General features: G+C 44.9%; 1 long non-coding RNA gene across 2 annotated transcripts in view; it reads left to right on the top strand.

The window, feature by feature from the left end:
• Positions 1-22,720, top strand: part of LOC140074725 (uncharacterized) — a 123,691-nt gene that overhangs the window by 100,296 nt on the left and 675 nt on the right. The window lies entirely within an intron of this gene.

The following is a 22,720-nucleotide window of genomic DNA, read 5'->3' as shown; positions in this document are numbered from 1 at the left end:
GTGTGATACTGTCTGCTGAGCTGTGTATCTAATCCTATCCTGTGTGATACTGCCTGCTGAGCTGTGTATCTAATCCTATCCTGTGTGATACTGTCTGCTGAGCTGTGTATCTAATCCTATCATGTGTGATACTGTCTGCTGAGCTGTGTATCTAATCCTATCCTGTGTGATACTGCCTGCTGAGCTGTGTATCTAATCCTATCCTGTGTGATACTGTCTGCTGAGCTGTGTATCTAATCCTCTCCTGTGTGATACTGTCTGCTGAGCTGTGTATCTAATCCTCTCCTGTGTGATACTGTCTGCTGAGCTGTGTATCTAATCCTATCCTGTGTGATACTGCCTGCTGAGCTGTGTATCTAATCCCATCCTGTGTGATACTGCCTGCTGAGCTGTGTATCTAATCCTATCCTGTGTGATACTGCCTGCTGAGCTTTGTATCTAATCCTATCCTGTGTGATACTGCCTGCTGAGCTGTGTATCTAATCCTATCCTGTGTGATACTGTCTGCTGAGCTGTGTATCTAATCCTCTCCTGTGTGATACTGTCTGCTGAGCTGTGTATCTAATCCTCTCCTGTGTGATACTGTCTGCTGAGCTGTGTATCTAATCCTATCCTGTGTGATACTGCCTGCTGAGCTGTGTATCTAATCCCATCCTGTGTGATACTGTCTGCTGAGCTTTGTATCTAATCCTATCCTGTGTGATACTGTCTGCTGAGCTGTGTATCTAATCCCATCCTGTGTGATACTGCCTGCAGAGCTGTGTATCTAATCCCATCCTGTGTGATACTGCCTGCAGAGCTGTGTATCTAATCCCATCCTGTGTGATACTGCCTGCTGAGCTGTGTACAGTGCACAGCTGTGTGAGGAGTGCTGGAAAAGTTACAATCCTGGAATATAAATCCATATATCACAGTCCTGCTGCTACTAACGACATACACAAAGGTCAGGTTACACATCTCTGCAGGGACAATTCCTGGCACTGGCTGCGGTATGAGCAGCACTGTAAGGGTTACCCCGCTGGTTCCTCTTCCGGTGATAGATGTGTTTCCCAGCTCCGGTTTATCAGTGTTTGGGTTTGTTCTGGACGTGATGTTTGGACGCTGTCCGGATACATGAGGTTCTGTGTTACTACAGCGCTGGATGACACACGGGGATTGTGCAAGTGACACGGCAGAGCAGAGGATTCTGGGAGCACAGCCGACATCCCCCACACTCACCAGGGCCTTGGACTTTGTGTTCTGTTTACATACAAGGAGTCGATGAATGTGTCCGGGGTGAGCGCAGTGCACACAGCGGGGACCGGAGCAGGAAGCCGCGTCACAACCATAGACAATCCGAGAGACGTAACTTACCCCCAGACCTACCTCACCACTGAGGAGTCCTTAAAGAGAGAGTGCAACTATTTCTATTACTGCAGCTACCACTAGAGGGAGCTGAGGAGTAGAATGCTGTGAGATCCTGACCTCCCTCTAGTGGTGGCTGCAGGTGGTCAGGATTCTATCCCCTAACTCCCTGAGCAGCGGATGTGACACTTAATAATAATTCTTTATTTATATAGCGCACACAGATTACGCAGCGCTGTACAAAACCTCAGATCAGTCCCTGTCCCCAATGGGGCTCACAATCTAATCAACGTACCAGTATGTTTTGGAGTGTGGGAGGAAACCGGAGGACCCGGAGGAAACCCACACAAACACGGAGAGAACATACAAACTCTTTGCAGATGTTGACCCTGGGGCGTGAAATCAGGACCCCAGCGCTGCAAGGCTGTAATGCTAAACACTAAGCCACCGTGCTGCCCCTGCACTTTCCTGTGGCACCGACGCCCCTTCACTCCTCTATCAGTCACATGACCTGGTTGTGGCCCTGTCCTATTCACCTGAAGGAGGTTGAGCTGCAATATCAAACTTTACCACTATACAATGTATGGCGCTGTGCTTTATAGGGAGTGGCTTGTATGAACGGTGCAATGCCTGCAGATGATTGGTCAGACCACTAATATCTGTGCCCCGGACCTATAACCCCTTTATCTTACCCTTTAACAGTCTGAAATTACCAATAAACTTAAGATATTGGGGCTCATTTACTTACCCGTCCAGTTGATGCCACCGATCCGAAATGTCCGACGAGGATTCGGAGCTGCCGCGATTCACTAAGATCGTGCGTCCAATTTCCTGCATGTGTCGCTTCCCCGCTCAGGTCCCCGGAGTTCACCTTCTTCTTCCTGGTGCATGTAAGTGCTGATCTTGCGACAAAATTTGATTTTTAAATTCCGCGGTTTGTCCGAATCAGTCGGGTTGTCCGACGTCCACGCCCCTCGATTTGTGTCGCATGCAAGCCGGCGCTGATGCGCTACAATCCCATTGCGTGCACCAAAAACCCGGGGCAATTCAGCGCAAAACGGGAATACCGACGGAAATGCGTCCGACGGACCCTCAGTAAATGAGCCTCATTGTGTTATAATGTTGTGGTTCTTAGTAAAAATTAAATCTATTATTTATTTTTTTTTCAAAGTTATGTCCGTTTTTGGAAAAGCTGGGTTAGGACCAGTATGTTTGCCCTGGCAACTGCAAGGGTCATCACCCACCTTTCCCAGAATCCTGGCTGACAAACTGTACTCATTTGGTTACATCTTAGGGTTAAAATCAGGTCCGAAGCAGAGTTTACCCAATCACTTATCATATGTCCACAGGAAGGTATGAAAAGCCAACAGTGATAAGAGGTGCTGCACTGCCCCCATGTGGACATCTGGTATAACCTGTATATAATGATATATGTACAGCCGGTATAACCTAGGGATCTCCTGTATATAGTGATATATGTACAGCTGGTATAACCTGGGGATCTCCTGTATATAATGATATATGTACAGCCGGCATAACCTGGAGATCTCCTGTATATAATGATATATGTACAGCCGGTATAACCTGGGGATCTCCTGTATATAGTGATATATGTACAGCCGGTATAACCTGGGATCTCCTGTATATAATGATATATGTACAGCCGGTATAACCTTGGGATCTCCTGTATATAATGATATATGTACAGCCGGTATAACCTGGGGATCTCCTGTATATAATGATATATGTACAGCCGGTATAACCTGGGGATCTCCTGTATATAATGATATATGTACAGCTGGTATAACCTGGGGATCTCCTGTATATAATGATATATGTACAGCTGGTATAACCTGGGGATCTCCTGTATATAATGATATATGTACAGCTGGTATAACCTGGGGATCTCCTGTATATAATGATATATGTACAGCCGGTATAACCTGGGGATCTCCTGTATATAATGATACATGTACAGCTGGTATAACCTGTGAATCTCCTGTATATAATGATATATGTACAGCCGGTATAACCTGGGGATCTCCTGTATATAATGATATATGTACAGCCGGTATAACCTGGGGATCTCCTGTATATAATGATATATGTACAGCCGGTATAACCTGGGGATCCCCTGTATATAATGATATATGTACAGCCGGTATAACCTGGGGATCTCCTGTATATAATGATATATGTACAGCTGGTATAACCTGGGGATCTCCTGTATATAATGATATATGTACAGCCGGTATAACCTGGGGATCTCCTGTATATAATGATACATGTACAGCTGGTATAACCTGTGAATCTCCTGTATATAATGATATATGTACAGCCGGTATAACCTGGGGATCTCCTGTATATAATGATATATGTACAGCCGGTATAACCTGGGGATCTCCTGTATATAGTGATATATGTACAGCCAGTATAACCTAGGGATCTCCTGTATATAGTGATATATGTACAGCCGGTATAACCTGGGGATCTCCTGTATATAATGATATATGTACAGCCGGTATAACCTGGGGATCCCCTGTATATAATGATATATGTACAGCCGGTATAACCTGGGGATCTCCTGTATATAATGATATATGTACAGCCAGTATAACCTAGGGATCTCCTGTATATAATGATATATGTACAGCCGGTATAACCTGGGGATCTCCTGTATATAATGATATATGTACAGCCGGTATAACCTGGGGATATCCTGTATATAATGATATATGTACAGCCGGTATAACCCGGGGATCTCCTGTATATAATGATATATGTACAGCCGGTATATCCTGGGGATCTCCTGTATATAATGATATATGTACAGCCGGTATAACCCGGGGATCTCCTGTATATAATGATATATGTACAGCTGGTATAACCTGGGGATCTCCTGTATATAATGATATATGTACAGCTGGTATAACCTGGGGATCTCCTGTATATAATGATATATGTACAGCCGGTATAACCTGGGGATCTCCTGTATATAATGATATATGTACAGCTGGTATAACCTGGGGATCTCCTGTATATAGTGATATATGTACAGCTGGTATAACCTGGGGATCTCCTGTATATAATGATATATGTACAGCCGGTATAACCTGGGGATCTCCTGTATATAATGATATATGTACAGCCGGTATAACCTGGGGATGTACTGTATATAGTGATATATGTACAGCCGGTATAACCTGGGGATCTCCTGTATATAATGATATATGTACAGCTGGTATAACCTGGGGATCTCCTGTATATAATGATATATGTACAGCCGGTATAACCTGGGGATCTCCTGTATATAATGATATATGTACAGCCGGCATAACCTGGGGATCTCCTGTATATAATGATATATGTACAGCCGGTATAACCTGGGGATCTCCTGTATATAATGATATATGTACAGCCGGTATAACCTGGGGATCTCCTGTATATAATGATAAATGTACAGCCGGTATAACCTGGGGATCTCCTGTATATAATGATATATGTACAGCCGGTATAACCTGGGGATCTCCTGTATATAATGATATATGTACAGCCGGTATAACCTGGGGATCTCCTGTATATAATGATATATGTACAGCCGGTATAACCTGGGGATCTCCTGTATATAATGATATATGTACAGCCGGTATAACCCGGGGATCTCCTGTATATAATGATATATGTACAGCCGGTATAACCTGGGGATCTCCTGTATATAATGATATATGTACAGCCGGTATAACCCAGGGATCTCCTGTATATAATGATATATGTACAGCCGGTATAACCCGGGGATCTCCTGTATATAATGATATATGTACAGCTTGTATAACCTGGGGATCTCCTGTATATAATGATATATGTACAGCTGGTATAACCTGGGGATCTCCTGTATATAATGATATATGTACAGCTGGTATAACCAGGGGATCTCCTGTATATAATGATATATGTACAGCCGGTATAACCTGGGGATCTCCTGTATATAATGATATATGTACAGCCGGTATAACCTGGGGATCTCCTGTATATAATGATATATGTACAGCAGGTATAACCTGGGGATCTCCTGTATATAATGATATATGTACAGCCGGTATAACCTGGGGATCTCCTGTATATAATGATATATGTACAGCCGGTATAACCTGGGGATCTCCTGTATATAATGATATATGTACAGCCGGTATAACCTGGGGATCTCCTGTATATAATGATATATGTACAGCTGGTATAACCTGGGGATCTCCTGTATATAATGATATATGTACAGCCGGTATAACCTGGGGATCTCCTGTATATAATGATATATGTACGGCCGGTATAACCTGGGGATCTCCTGTATATAATGATATATGTACAGCCGGTATAACCTGGGGATCTCCTGTATATAATGATATATGTACAGCCGGTATAACCTGGGGATCTCCTGTATATAATGATATATGTACAGCCGGTATAACCTGGGGATCTCCTGTATATAATGATATATGTACAGCTGGTATAACCTGGGGATCTCCTGTATATAATGATATATGTACAGCCGGTATAACATAGGGATCCCCTGTATATAATAATATATGTACAGCCGGTATAACATAGGGATCCCCTGTATATAATGATATTTAAAGGAAACCTACCACTTGTAGTGGCAGGTTTCCGATGGCAATATCGGGCACCAGCTCAGGGTGAGCTGGTGCCGGAGCTTATTTTAGTTAGTGTTTTAAACCGCGGTATCGCGGTTTAAAACACTTTTTAAACGTTGTAGCCGGCGCAGGGAGGTACGCGCTCGGCGCTTACCGTGCGCGCGGCTACATAGGAAGTGAATGAGAGCCGCGCGCATGGTAAGCGCCGAGCGCGTACCTGCCTGCGCCGGCTACAACGTTTAAAAAGTGTTTTAAACCGCGATACCGCGGTTTAAAACACTAACTAAAATAAGCTCCGGCACCAGCTCACCCTGAGCTGGTGCCCGATATTGCCATCGGAAACCTGCCACTACAAGTGGTAGGTTTCCTTTAAAAAAAGATTAAAAGCCGTGAGTGCAGCGTCACTAATAAATATGTAGATATTGGGGCGTTTCATGCAGTCACTACCAGTACAAGAGACAAGGACATTATATTCCCCCTGTAGTCAGCCATTCAAGGGTTAATCCTTCAGAATCCTGAGTGTGACCTCATAGATGCGCTGATGTCACAATTCCCACTTATCATAAATTGACCTCTGAACCAGAAGGGGCAGGGAATGGGGGATGAGACGTCGAGGCGTGAAGAACCGCGGATCTATGGACCCCCGGACGCGTTGGACCCCCGGACGCATTGGACCCCCGGACGCATTGGACCCCCGGACGCATGGACCCCCGGACGCATGGACCCCTGGACGCATTGACCCCTGGAGCTCGGGATCCCGGATACCTGGGTGACAGATATATTTGGCAGTGACCCTCTAAGCCCAGAGGAAGGGCGATCCTTCAGCCATGGCTTCCCTAGAGGTTTCCTCCACAGGGGGTTTTTCCTCTCCTCAGTGCTGAAGGGTGACTCTTCGTGAGTCGGGGGTCTGCCATGGGATGGGATTATAAATAAATATTTGGTTATTTAGTTCCCAATTATTTGTCTTTTGTCTATTTATTGGATCTTCTTTGGTTTATTTAATTCTTCTGGGGGTTTCTTGGGCCGGTGAATACAAGGTCTGTGCTCATCACATCTCACAGGGGCATCAGGGAACATAGTAACTGCCCCTATGGATGTATCTGCCCCAGTGGTTGCCCCTTATGTACTGCACAGGTATCACATGTACACACACCCCCAGGGTAACATAACATAGGCCAGAACTGTCCTGGTTACTCATAGCAACCAATCACAGCACAGCTTCCATTCCTGACAGTTCTCTCTTACACTGAAAGCTGCTCTGTGATTGGTTCCCAATTCATATACAGTAAAAGTAATTTCCCCAGTACACCTGGGGATCTCCTGTATATAATGATATATGTACAGCCGGTATAACCTGGGGATCTCCTGTATATAATGATATATGTACAGCCGGTATAACCTGGGGATCTCCTGTATATAATGATATATGTACAGCCGGTATAACCTGGGGATCTCCTGTATATAGTGATATATGTACAGCCGGTATAACCTGGGGATCTCCTGTATATAATGATATATGTACAGCTGGTATAACCTGGGGATCTCCTGTATATAATGATATATGTACAGCCGGTATAACCTGGGGATCTCCTGTATATAATGATACATGTACAGCTGGTATAACCTGTGGATCTCCTGTATATAATGATATATGTACAGCTGGTATAACCTGGGGATCTCCTGTATATAATGATATATGTACAGCCGGTATAACCTGGGGATCTCCTGTATATAATGATATATGTACAGCCAGTATAACCTAGGGATCTCCTGTATATAATGATATATGTACAGCCGGTATAACCTAGGGATCTCCTGTATATAATGATATATGTACAGCCGGTATAACCTGGGGATCTCCTGTATATAATGATATATGTACAGCCGGTATAACCTGGGGATATCCTGTATATAATGATATATGTACAGCCGGTATAACCCGGGGATCTCCTGTATATAATGATATATGTACAGCCGGTATATCCTGGGGATCTCCTGTATATAATGATATATGTACAGCTGGTATAACCTGGGGATCTCCTGTATATAATGATATATGTACAGCCGGTATAACCTGGGGATCTCCTGTATATAATGATATATGTACAGCCGGTATAACCTGGGGATGTACTGTATATAGTGATATATGTACAGCCGGTATAACCTGGGGATCTCCTGTATATAATGATATATGTACAGCTGGTATAACCTGGGGATCTCCTGTATATAATGATATATGTACAGCCGGTATAACCTGGGGATCTCCTGTATATAATGATATATGTACAGCCGGTATAACCTGGGGATCTCCTGTATATAATGATATATGTACAGCTGGTATAACCTGGGGATCTCCTGTATATAATGATATATGTACAGCTGGTATAACCTGGGGATCTCCTGTATATAATGATATATGTACAGCTGGTATAACCTGGGGATCTCCTGTATATAATGATATATGTACAGCTGGTATAACCTGGGGATCTCCTGTATTTAATGATATATGTACAGCTGGTATAACCTGGGGATCTCCTGTATAAAGTGATATATGTACAGCCGGTATAACCTGGGGATCTCCTGTATATAATGATATATGTACAGCTGGTATAACCTGGGGATCTCCTGTATATAATGATATATGTACAGCCGGTATAACCTGGGGATCTCCTTTATATAATGATATATGTACAGCTGCTATAACCTGGGGATCTCCTGTATATAATGATATATGTACAGCTGGTACAACCTGGGGATCTCCTGTATATAATGATATATGTACAGCCGGTATAACCTGGGGATCTCCTGTATATAATGATATATATACAGCTGGTATAACCTGGGGATCTCCTGTATATAATGATATATGTACAGCCGGTATAACCTGGGGATCTCCTGTATATAATGATATATGTACAGCCGGTATAACCTGGGGATCTCCTGTATATAATGATATATGTACAGCCGGTATAACCTGGGGATATCCTGTATATAATGATACATGTACAGCCGGTATAACCTGGGGATCTCCAGTATTTAATGATATATGTACAGCTGGTATAACCTGGGGATCTCCTATATATAATCATATATGTACAGCCGGTATAACCAGGGGATCTCCTGTATATAATGATATATGTACAGCCGGTATAACCTGGGGATCTCCTGTATATAATTATATATGTACAGCTGGTATAACCTGGGGATCTTCTGTATATAATGATATATGTACAGCCGCTATAACCTGGGGATCTCCTGTATATAATGATATATGTACAGCTGGTATAACCTGGGGATCTCCTGTATATAATGATATATGTACAGCCGCTATAACCTGGGGATCTCCTGTATATAATGATATATGTACAGCCGGTATAACCTGGGGATCTCCTGTATATAATGATATATATACAGCTGGTATAACCTGGGGATCTCCTGTATATAATGATATATGTACAGCCAGTATAAACTGGAGATCTCCTGTATATAATGATATATGTACAGCCGGTATAACCTGGGGATCTCCTGTATATAATGATATATGTACAGCCGGTATAACCTGGGGATCTCCAGTATATAATGATATATGTACAGCCGGTATAACCTGGGGATCTCCAGTATTTAATGATATATGTACAGCTGGTATAACCTGGGGATCTCCTGTATATAATGATATATGTACAGCCGGTATAACCTGGGGATCTCCTGTATATAATGATACATGTACAGCTGGTATAACCTGTGGATCTCCTGTATATAATGATATATGTACAGCTGGTATAACCTGGGGATCTCCTGTATATAATGATATATGTACAGCCGGTATAACCTGGGGATCTCCTGTATATAATGATATATGTACAGCCAGTATAACCTAGGGATCTCCTGTATATAATGATATATGTACAGCCGGTATAACCTAGGGATCTCCTGTATATAATGATATATGTACAGCCGGTATAACCTGGGGATCTCCTGTATATAATGATATATGTACAGCCGGTATAACCTGGGGATATCCTGTATATAATGATATATGTACAGCCGGTATAACCCGGGGATCTCCTGTATATAATGATATATGTACAGCCGGTATATCCTGGGGATCTCCTGTATATAATGATATATGTACAGCTGGTATAACCTGGGGATCTCCTGTATATAATGATATATGTACAGCCGGTATAACCTGGGGATCTCCTGTATATAATGATATATGTACAGCCGGTATAACCTGGGGATGTACTGTATATAGTGATATATGTACAGCCGGTATAACCTGGGGATCTCCTGTATATAATGATATATGTACAGCTGGTATAACCTGGGGATCTCCTGTATATAATGATATATGTACAGCCGGTATAACCTGGGGATCTCCTGTATATAATGATATATGTACAGCCGGTATAACCTGGGGATCTCCTGTATATAATGATATATGTACAGCTGGTATAACCTGGGGATCTCCTGTATATAATGATATATGTACAGCTGGTATAACCTGGGGATCTCCTGTATATAATGATATATGTACAGCTGGTATAACCTGGGGATCTCCTGTATATAATGATATATGTACAGCTGGTATAACCTGGGGATCTCCTGTATTTAATGATATATGTACAGCTGGTATAACCTGGGGATCTCCTGTATAAAGTGATATATGTACAGCCGGTATAACCTGGGGATCTCCTGTATATAATGATATATGTACAGCTGGTATAACCTGGGGATCTCCTGTATATAATGATATATGTACAGCCGGTATAACCTGGGGATCTCCTGTATATAATGATATATGTACAGCTGCTATAACCTGGGGATCTCCTGTATATAATGATATATGTACAGCTGGTACAACCTGGGGATCTCCTGTATATAATGATATATGTACAGCCGGTATAACCTGGGGATCTCCTGTATATAATGATATATATACAGCTGGTATAACCTGGGGATCTCCTGTATATAATGATATATGTACAGCCGGTATAACCTGGGGATCTCCTGTATATAATGATATATGTACAGCCGGTATAACCTGGGGATCTCCTGTATATAATGATATATGTACAGCCGGTATAACCTGGGGATATCCTGTATATAATGATACATGTACAGCCGGTATAACCTGGGGATCTCCAGTATTTAATGATATATGTACAGCTGGTATAACCTGGGGATCTCCTATATATAATCATATATGTACAGCCGGTATAACCAGGGGATCTCCTGTATATAATGATATATGTACAGCCGGTATAACCTGGGGATCTCCTGTATATAATTATATATGTACAGCTGGTATAACCTGGGGATCTTCTGTATATAATGATATATGTACAGCCGCTATAACCTGGGGATCTCCTGTATATAATGATATATGTACAGCTGGTATAACCTGGGGATCTCCTGTATATAATGATATATGTACAGCCGCTATAACCTGGGGATCTCCTGTATATAATGATATATGTACAGCCGGTATAACCTGGGGATCTCCTGTATATAATGATATATATACAGCTGGTATAACCTGGGGATCTCCTGTATATAATGATATATGTACAGCCAGTATAAACTGGAGATCTCCTGTATATAATGATATATGTACAGCCGGTATAACCTGGGGATCTCCTGTATATAATGATATATGTACAGCCGGTATAACCTGGGGATCTCCAGTATATAATGATATATGTACAGCCGGTATAACCTGGGGATCTCCAGTATTTAATGATATATGTACAGCTGGTATAACCTGGGGATCTCCTGTATATAATCATATATGTACAGCCGGTATAACCTGGGGATCTCCTATATATAATGATATATGTACAGCCGGTAAAACCTGGGGATCTCCTATATATAATGATATATGTACAGCCGGTAAAACCTGGGGATCTCCTATATATAATGATATATGTACAGCCGGTATAACCTGGGATCTCCTGTATATAATGATATATGTACAGCCGCTATAACCTGGGGATCTCCTGTATATAATGATATATGTACAGCTGGTATAACCTGGGAATCTCCTGTATATAATGATATATGTACAGCTTGTATAACCTGGGAATCTCCTGTATATAATGATATATGTACAGCTGGTATAACCTGGGGATCTCCTGTATATAATGATATATGTACAGCTGGTATAACCTGGGGATCTCCTGTATATAATGATATATGTACAGCTGGTATAACCTGGGGATCTCCTGTATATAATGATACATGTACAGCTTGTATAACCTGGGGATCTCCTGTATATAATGATATATGTACAGCCGGTATAACCTGGGGATCTCCTGTATATAATGATATATGTACAGCCGGTATAACCTGGGGATCTCCTGTATATAATGATATATGTACAGCCGGTATAACCTGGGGATCTCCGGTATATAATGATATATGTACAGCCGGTATAACCTGGGGATCTCCTGTATATAATGATATATGTACAGCCGGTATTACCTGGGGATCTCCTGTATATAATGATATATGTACAGCCGGTATAACCTGGGGATCTCCTGTATATAATGATATATGTACAGCCGGTATAACCTGGGGATTTCCTGTATATAATGATATATGTACAGCCGGTATAACCTGGGGATCTCCTGTATATAATGATATATGTACAGCCGGTATAACCTGGGGATTTCCTGTATATAATGATATATGTACAGCCGGTATAACCTGGGGATTTCCTGTATATAATGATATATGTACAGCCGGTATAACCTGGGGATTTCCTGTATATAATGATATATGTACAGCCGGTATAACCTGGGGATCTCCTGTATATAATGATATATGTACAGCCGGTATAACCTGGGGATCTCCTGTATATAATGATATATGTACAGCCGGTATAACCTGGGGATCTCCTGTATATAATGATATATGTACAGCCGGTATAACCTGGGGGTCTCCTGGATATAATGATATATGTACAGCCGGTATAACATAGGGATCCCCTGTATATAATAATATATGTACAGCCGGTATAACATAGGGATCCCCTGTATATAATGATATAAAAAAAAAATGAAAAGCTGTGAGTGCGGCGTCACTTATAAATATGTAGATATTGGGGCGTTTCATGCAGTCACTACCAGTACAAGAGACAAGGACATTATAATTCCCCCTGTAGTCAGACATATTGACAGCCATTCAAGGGTTAATCCTTCAGAATCCTGAGTGTGACCTCATAGATGCGCTGATGTCACAATTCCCACTTATTATAAATTGACCTCTGAATCACAAGGGGCAGGGAATGGGGGATGAGACGTCGAGGCGTGAGGAACCGCGGATCTATGGACCCCCGGACGCGTGGACCCCCGGACGCGTGGACCCCCGGACGCATGGACGCATGGACCCCTGGACGCATCGACCCCCGGGCGCATGGACCCCCGGACGCATGGACCCCCGGACGCATGGACCCCCGGATCCTGGATACCTGGGTGACAGATATATTTGGCAGTGACCCTCTAAGCCCAGAGGAAGGGCGATCCTTCAGCCATGGCTTCCCTAGAGGTTTCCTCCACAGGGGGTTTTTCCTCTCCTCAGTGCTGAAGGGTGACTCTTCGTGAGTCGGGGGTCTGCCATGGGATGGGATTATAAATAAATATTTGGTTATTTAGTTTCCAATTATTTGTCTTTTGTCTATTTATTGGATCTTCTTTGGTTTAATTCATTTTTCTTGGGGGTTTCTTGGGCCGGTGAATACAGGGTCTGTGCACATCACATCTCACAGGGGCATCAGGGAACATAGTAACTGCCCCTATGGATGTATCTGCCCCAGTGGTTGCCCCTTATGTACTGCACAGGTATCACATGTACACACACTCCCAGGGTAACATAACATAGGCCACAACTGTCCTGGTTACCCAGAGCAACCAATCACAGCACAGCTTCCATTCCTGACAGTTCTCTCTTACACTGAAAGCTGCTCTGTGATTGGTTCCCAATTCATATACAGTAAAAGTAATTTCCCCAGTACACCTGGGGATCTCCTGTATATAATGATATATGTACAGCCGGTATAACCTGGGGATCCCCTGTATATAATGATATATGTACAGCCGGTATAACCTGGGGATCTCCTGTATATAATGATATATGTACAGCCGGTATAACCTGGGGTTCTCCTGTATATAATGATATATGTACAGCCGGTATAACCTGGGGATCTCCTGTATATAATGATATATGTACAGCTGGTATAACCTGGGGATCTCCTGTATATAATGATATATGTACAGCTGGTATAACCTGGGGACCTCCTGTATATAATGATATATGTACAGCCGGTATAACCTGGGGATCTCCTGTATATAATGATTGATGTACAGCCGGTATAACCTGGGGATCTCCTGTATATAATGATATATATACAGCCGGTATAACCTGGGGATCTCCTGTATATAATGATATATGTACAGCTGGTATAACCTGGGGATCTCCTGTATATAATGATATATGGACAGCCGGTATAACCTGGGGATCTCCTGTATATAATGATATATGAACAGCCGGTATAACCTGGGAATCTCCTGTATATAATGATATATGTACAGCCGGTATAACCTGGGGATCTCCTGTATATAATGATATATGTACAGCCGGTATAACCTGGGGATCTCCTGTATATAATGATATATGTACAGCCGGTATAACCTGGGGATCTCCTGTATATAATGATATATGTACAGCCGGTATAACCTGGGGATCTCCTGTATATAATGATATATGTACAGCCGGTATAACCTGGGGATCTCCTGTATATAATGATATATGTACAGCCGGTATAACCTGGGGATCTCCTGTATATAATGATATATGTACAGCTGGTATAACCTGGGGATCTCCTGTATATAATGATATATGTACAGCCGGTATAACCTGGGGATCTCCTGTATATAATGATATATGTACAGCCGGTATAACCTGGGGAACTCCTGTATATAATGATATATGTACAGCTGGTATAACCTGGGGATCTCCTGTATATAATGATGTATGTGCAACACCCTCGCCGATGCAAGGCGGAGGAGTGGTTGCGAATACGTCCCACCATGTAGCTTGCTGTCTGTGTAGGGTCTAGTCAGCCCCACAGCATGTCACTACATCACACTACATGGGGACATTGCAATGGTAGATCCTGCCTGGCAAGGCAGGAGTTAAATGTTTTGTCTGATGTAAGATGTGTCAGCCAATCACCTTTGTTATATTTTGTCTCTGTGAGCAAAGATGTAAGCTGAGATGTAATTGGGGGAGCAGCCACCACCTGACCAGGGGAGTTACAAGACCCTGTCAGGAAACTTCCAGAACTAGAGGAGTCTCTCCCAGGAGGGAGAAGAAAGCAGTCAGACTAGGAGTCTGCAGCAAGCAGACTGGAGTAACTCCAGTCTAAACTCTAGACAGCTAGCATACCAGACCAGAGCAGGAAGAGCCTAGCCCCTGCCTGAAGAGTGTAGCTAATAGCTAAGAGTTAGTGAGGAAAGGGGTATCATCCTACCTTTAAGGGTGATACCTGAAGCAACCCAGGAGAAAGCTGAAGCATCCTACTAGGACACAGCTACCTCCCAGCCTGCCCTCTGCATCCAGGCTGGCGCTCTACCTCCTGTGGCTCCCTCCAACTTGCATCTCAGCACTCCACCATCTTGTTAAAGGCACGTTGTTGATGTTCCTGTCGGTTCCAATAAAGAACTGTAAGTGTTTCTGTTCAACCTCTGCCTCCGTCTGGTCCCTGCTACTCCGGCTGTCACAATCACGGGCACCCTGTCCACCACACAGAGACTCATACTCTAGACACCAAAGGGTTGCCCCAGGGAGATCCGCTATAGCAGCCTCTCCCTCATCATTTCTTGCCAACACCACCCTGCTGGAGACCTGTCAGGCTGTAGGACAGCCCTCCGGTTCCCCATACCAAGCACCGTGACACAAGCGTGCTTAGGCCGCAACCGCCAGCCACTCAGGTACTGTGGGCCCAGGCTGTCTCCAGGCCCCAAGAAAAGGCTAGGCCCCGGTGGGGGATGTTGCAAGTGGCGTCACGGACAGGATTGATACTTCTGTGCCTTATTCCGGCATTAAAGACTATCCTTTATTGAAAAAGACTGTGATGCCTAACCCTGCTACCATTCGGGTATAGGCCCAAGTGATTGTGTGTTTCTGCATTGAACTGTATTACTGCTGCCACGTGCTGTCGAGCACCGCTCCAGCACTCAAGAAGTTAAACCCTGCAAAGAACTGTGTCAGCTCTACTACATCCGGCGCTGCCGCGCCTGAAGATTTTACCTCAGAGAACTGTGGCACAGCAAGTAATTCCAGCCCGCCAAAACCTTCACTGGCGGGAAACCCAGATGACACACCAAGCTCCACCCACGCGCGAAGGGCACGAACCCCGCCTCCTGTGGCGCAGGAGAAAATAGAGCCCGCCACAGCTTTTGGCGGGAAGGTCTTGGACTCCTCCCTCTGGCACGAAGCGGACTTCCTGCCCTGCCTTGAAGAAACGCCAGAACTCGTGAGGATCTTGGACAGTGAGGTCAGCACCATGTGGGGTCCTCGGCCACTTCCTGCGGTGGAGCAACCAGAGTTCTTCGAGGTCCTGGAGACCATGGTTGTGATCTCTGCTCAACCGGTCCGGAGGCCCTTTGCTGGGCACCGGTTGCATCGTGGACTGACCCGAGCCTTCGTCACCAGGACATACTTCCAGATGGTGACGGAGCGCCAAGTACCACCCGGGCGGTTCCTAGTGCCTCTCCTGGCTACCATGCTGGTGCCGCGGGCCCATGTGGAGGTGCCACGTGGGGAGGCCCCGACTCCTGTAGAGCCAGCGCCTGGGCCTACTGCTGCCGTGCGACCTGCACCGAGGCCCACTGCTCCTGCTGACCAGTCTGCCAGCCCTGCTGTGGTGGTTCCTGACCCTCCGGCTGCTCCTGCTCCAGTTCCGGCACCTGCCCAACAACCTGCGAGGCCCGAGCCTACACCGGAGCGACCTACCCCAGCACTGGCACCTCCGCAGCCTCGAGGCCGAGGTGAGGCCCTCCGCCGGCAACTCCGAGACGCTGTCTCGAAACAGCGACGCCGGAAGAAGGAGGCCCAGCGCTACATGGCCGGCCGGTTTAAAGAGGGAGCCTGGGTGAAACAAAACTGCACCACCGGCATGGTCCGGTACTTCGACCGGCAGCGTGGCTATCGCTTTGCCACTCAGGACTACACCGGACGGGAGGTATTTATTCCCCGCCGGTCTGTCAAAACGCCTGACTTGCCGGAGAGGCTCCACAATCTGAGACCGGGGGATTGCATCGAATTTTCCCTGCAGGAGGGACCCCGAGGGCCGTGGGCAGCTGGCGTGATCCGGATCCCAGACTCCGATGAGGATCGCTACCTACCGTACGATGAGCTGTATGAGGACGACGAGTGGCCGGAGTCTCCCAACACATCTTCCTCGGCTGCGAGTCCCCGGGCGGTGACCCATGTGAATGCTCCATCCACGGTGATTGTGAGTACAGGTCCCATTGCCATCCACGGGCCGGGCATGATCCAGGGCACCACCCCCACCGTCTCCCCTGCAGGGAGCGTTGCCAGATCCCGCAGTTCCTCCGTGGGAGAAGATATCCCGGTTGGTGAGCCGTTTCCGGAGGCTCCAACCAGACCCTCATCTCCATCTGCCGGTTACCAGTGGGGTGACGACCCGGCCCCAGAAGAATCGGAGCTGGAGGGAGCCGCGGCGCTGCCGCAGGATCCCATTTATTTCTTTCTGGACCCCTCCGTGGTCCCTGGCTCTGTTGAGCCCCCGGCTGGAACCCCGGGTGACAGCGCCCCTCCGCCTGAATGTCAGGAGGATGCTGCTGCGCCTGCAGTTCCTGCAGCTGCCACAGGGTGTCCCCAGCCAGCTCCTACCACCGCTGAGGACACACAGGATTCCCTGCGGGAGCTGGATCCTGTCCCTGCTGAACCCAGCGATGCTTCTGACTAACCCCTGAAGGGCTGTAGCCCTCTCCAGGTACTATGTCCATTGTAAATATTTATTTCTGTCCCTAACCTATAGAGCCAGAAACTGTCCTGAGACTCTCACCCTTATTTATCTCAGTCAAGAGATTTTCCACTGTCATGTGCTATGATAGCACCCTTCCTCTGCCACAGCAGAGATTCCTATCAAAGGACTCTGTCCCTCTACACTAGAGGAGACCCTTTGCTCCTTTATTGCACTTTTCCCCACATCAAGGGCTGTACCCAGAAGATGGACTTTGCTATTAAAGACCTTCTGTGAGACTTTTGCCAGATACTCCAAGGGAAAAGCTGCTACTTTATTGACTTATTATATTGCACTTAATGCCTTCCTTTTTAGGTATGGACATTCTGCATGCACTTTTATGCCTTTTCCTTTCCAGGTAAAGAGACATTTTATGCTGCTACCCTGAGTAGCCTACCTATCTGTAACGTTTGTAACGTTCAAGATGTGTACCCATTGAGCTCCTAAGCCAATGTGAGTTTACAATATGTTTGCACACTGTCAATTGATGCCAGTAGTTTGCACTAACCTTTGACAGGCTTTTCAGGTTGTAGTGTGGCTGTGTCGGACCGTCTCTATGTAAAACCCTGACCGCTACCTTATCCCTCAAACTGAGGTTTGCACGTGGGGGTAGTCCGTAAACTGCGGGTCCTTCAGGGACCGGGGGTGTTACAGAGATAGCACCTGGATGCCACTCATACAAAGGGTAAGAACATTAGTCGGCAGGTACTTGTACATTGTACAATGTCTTATTGTGTCACATATGCCCATGTAATGCATATACACACACTATATATTTGTCGCTAGGGAAGAAGTGTTTATATAACAAATATACAGGCCCTGGTGCAAGGAGTGGATTACAGTACATGACACCACACCTTTCCTACTGTACAGTTTGGTTTAATGGCGTTAGCGACCAACTGTCATACTTAGCATTTACATATCTGTGTCTTAGTCCGACACCAACCCAGGTGCCTGTCTCCAGGACCATGGGCGGTTTGTCCCTACATATCATGTAGCCTACACGTCCCAGAAGTGCCCCTATCTACCTCTGTGCCATCCGTAGTCGAGCCGAGGGCGGCTCTTTCAATTGCCCCGGGGGTATGCAACACCCTCGCCGATGCAAGGCGGAGGAGTGGTTGCGAATACGTCCCACCATGTAGCTTGCTGTCTGTGTAGGGTCTAGTCAGCCCCACAGCATGTCACTACATCACACTACATGGGGACATTGCAATGGTAGATCCTGCCTGGCAAGGCAGGAGTTAAGTGTTTTGTCTGATGTAAGATGTGTCAGCCAATCACCTTTGTTATATTTTGTCTCTGTGAGCAAAGATGTAAGCTGAGATGTAATTGGGGGAGCAGCCACCACCTGACCAGGGGAGTTACAAGACCCTGTCAGGAAACTTCCAGAACTAGAGGAGTCTCTCCCAGGAGGGAGAAGAAAGCAGTCAGACTAGGAGTCTGCAGCAAGCAGACTGGAGTAACTCCAGTCTAAACTCTAGACAGCTAGCATACCAGACCAGAGCAGGAAGAGCCTAGCCCCTGCCTGAAGAGTGTAGCTAATAGCTAAGAGTTAGTGAGGAAAGGGGTTTTCATCCTACCTTTAAGGGTGATACCTGAAGCAACCCAGGAGAAAGCTGAAGCATCCTACTAGGACACAGCTACCTCCCAGCCTGCCCTCTGCATCCAGGCTGGCGCTCTACCTCCTGTGGCTCCCTCCAACTTGCATCTCAGCACTCCACCATCTTGTTAAAGGCACGTTGTTGATGTTCCTGTCGGTTCCAATAAAGAACTGTAAGTGTTTCTGTTCAACCTCTGCCTCCGTCTGGTCCCTGCTACTCCGGCTGTCACCATCACGGGCACCCTGTCCACCACACAGAGACTCATACTCTAGACACCAAAGGGTTGCCCCAGGGAGATCCGCTATAGCAGCCTCTCCCTCATCATTTCTTGCCAACACCACCCTGCTGGAGACCTGCCAGGCTGTAGGACAGCCCTCCGAATCCCCATACCAAGCACCGTGACACAAGCGTGCTTAGGCCGCAACCGCCAGCCACTCAGGTACTGCGGGCCCCGGCTGACTCCAGGCCCCAAGAAAAGGCTAGGCCCCGGTGGGGGATGTTGCATATGTACAGCTGGTATAACCTGGGGATTACTGTATATAATGATATATGTACAGCCGGTATAACCTGGGGATTACTGTATATAATGATATATGTACAGCCGGTATAACCTGGAGATCTCCTGTATATAATGATATATGTACAGCTGGTATAACCTGGGGATCTCCTGTATATAATGATATATGTACAGCTGGTATAACCTGGGGATCTCCTGTATATAATGATATATGTACAGCTGGTATAACCTGGGGGTCTCCTGTATATAATGATATATGTACAGCCGGTATAACCTGGGGATCTCCTGTATGTAATGATATATGTACAGCTAGTATAACCTGGGGATCTCCTGTATATAATGATATATGTACAGCCGGTATAACCTGGGGACCTCCTGTATATAATGATATATGTACAGCTGGTATAACCCGGGGATCTCCTGTATATAATGATATATGTACAGCCGGTATAACCTGGGGATCTCCTGTATATAATGATATATGTACAGCCGGTATAACCTGGGGATCTCCTGTATATAATGATATATGTGCAGCTGGTATAACCCGGGGATCTCCTGTATATAATGATATATATACAGCTGGTATAACCTGGGGATCTCCTGTATATAGTGATATATGTACAGCTGGTGTAACCTGGAGATCTCCTGTATATAATGATATATGTACAGCCGGTATAACCTGGGGATCTCCTGTATATAATGATATATGTACAGCTGGTATAACCTGGGAATCACCTGCATATAATGATATATGTACAGCCGGTATAACCTGGGGATCTCCTGTATATAATGATATATGTACAGCTGGTATAACCTGGGGATCTCCTGTATATAATGATATATGAACAGCCGGTATAACCTGGGAATCTCCTGTATATAATGATATATGTACAGCCGGTATAACCTGGGGATCTCCTGTATATAATGATATATGTACAGCCGGTATAACCTGGGGATCTCCTGTATATAATGATATATGTACAGCCGGTATAACCTGGGGATCTCCTGTATATAATGATATATGTACAGCCGGTATAACCTGGGGATCTCCTGTATATAATGATATATGTACAGCCGGTATAACCTGGGGATCTCCTGTATATAATGATACATGTACAGCCGGTATAACCTGGGGATCTCCTGTATATAATGATACATGTACAGCCGGTATAACCTGGGGATCTCCTGTATATAATGATACATGTACAGCCGGTATAACATAGGGATCTCCTGTATATAATGATACATGTACAGCTGGTATAACCTGGGGATCCCCTGTATATAATAATATATGTACAGCCGGTATAACCTGGGGATCTCCTGTATGTAATGATACATGTACAGCTGGTATAACCTGGGAATCTCCTGTATATAATGATACATGTACAGCTGGTATAACCTGGGGATCTCCTGTATATAATGATACATGTACAGCCGGTATGACCTGGGGATCTCCTGTATATAATGATACATGTACAGCCGGTATAACCTGGGGATCTCCTGTATATAATGATACATGTACAGCCGGTATAACCTGGGGATCTCCTGTATATAATGATACATGTACAGCCGGTATAACCTGGGGATCTCCTGTATATAATGATACATGTACAGCCGGTATAACATAGGGATCTCCTGTATATAATGATACATGTACAGCCGGTATAACCTGGGGATATCCTGTATATAATGATATATGTACAGCCGGTATAACCTGGGGATCTCCTGTATGTAATGATATATGTACAGCCGGTATAACCTGGGGATCTCCTGTATATAATGATATATGTAAAGCCGGTATAACCTGGGGATCTCCTGTATATAATGATATATGTACAGCCGGTATAACCTGGGGATCTCCTGTATATAGTGATATATGTACAGCCGGTATAACCTGGGGATCTCCTGTATATAATGATATATGTACAGCCGGTATAACCTGGGGATCTCCTGTATATAATGATATATGTACAGCTGGTATAACCTGGGGATCTCCTGTATATAATCATATATGTACAGCCGGTATAACCTGGGGATCTCCTGTATATAATGATATATGTACAGCCGGTATAACCTGGGGATCTCCTGTATATAATGATACATGTACAGCCGGTATGACCTGGGGATCTCCTGTATATAATGATACATGTACAGCCGGTATGACCTGGGGATCTCCTGTATATAATGATACATGTACAGCCGGTATGACCTGGGGATCTCCTGTATATAATGATACATGTACAGCCGGTATAACCTGGGGATCTCCTGTATGTAATGATATATGTACAGCCGGTATAACCTGGGGATCTCCTGTATGTAATGATATATGTACAGCCGGTATAACCTGGGGATCTCCTGTATATAATGATATATGTACAGCCGGTATAACCTGGGGATCTCCTGTATATAATGATATATGTACAGCCGGTATAACCTGGGGATCTCCTTTATATAATGATACATGTACAGCCGGTATGACCTGGGGATCTCCTGTATATAATGATACATGTACAGCTGGTATAACCTGGGGATCTCCTGTATATAATGATATATGTACAGC

This window comes from Engystomops pustulosus, chromosome 8, assembly GCF_040894005.1.
Source record: "Engystomops pustulosus chromosome 8, aEngPut4.maternal, whole genome shotgun sequence".
Taxonomy (NCBI): Eukaryota; Metazoa; Chordata; class Amphibia; order Anura; family Leptodactylidae; genus Engystomops; species Engystomops pustulosus.
Note: the sequence above shows the minus strand (reverse complement) of the source record. Positions and strands in the feature narration are given on the sequence as shown.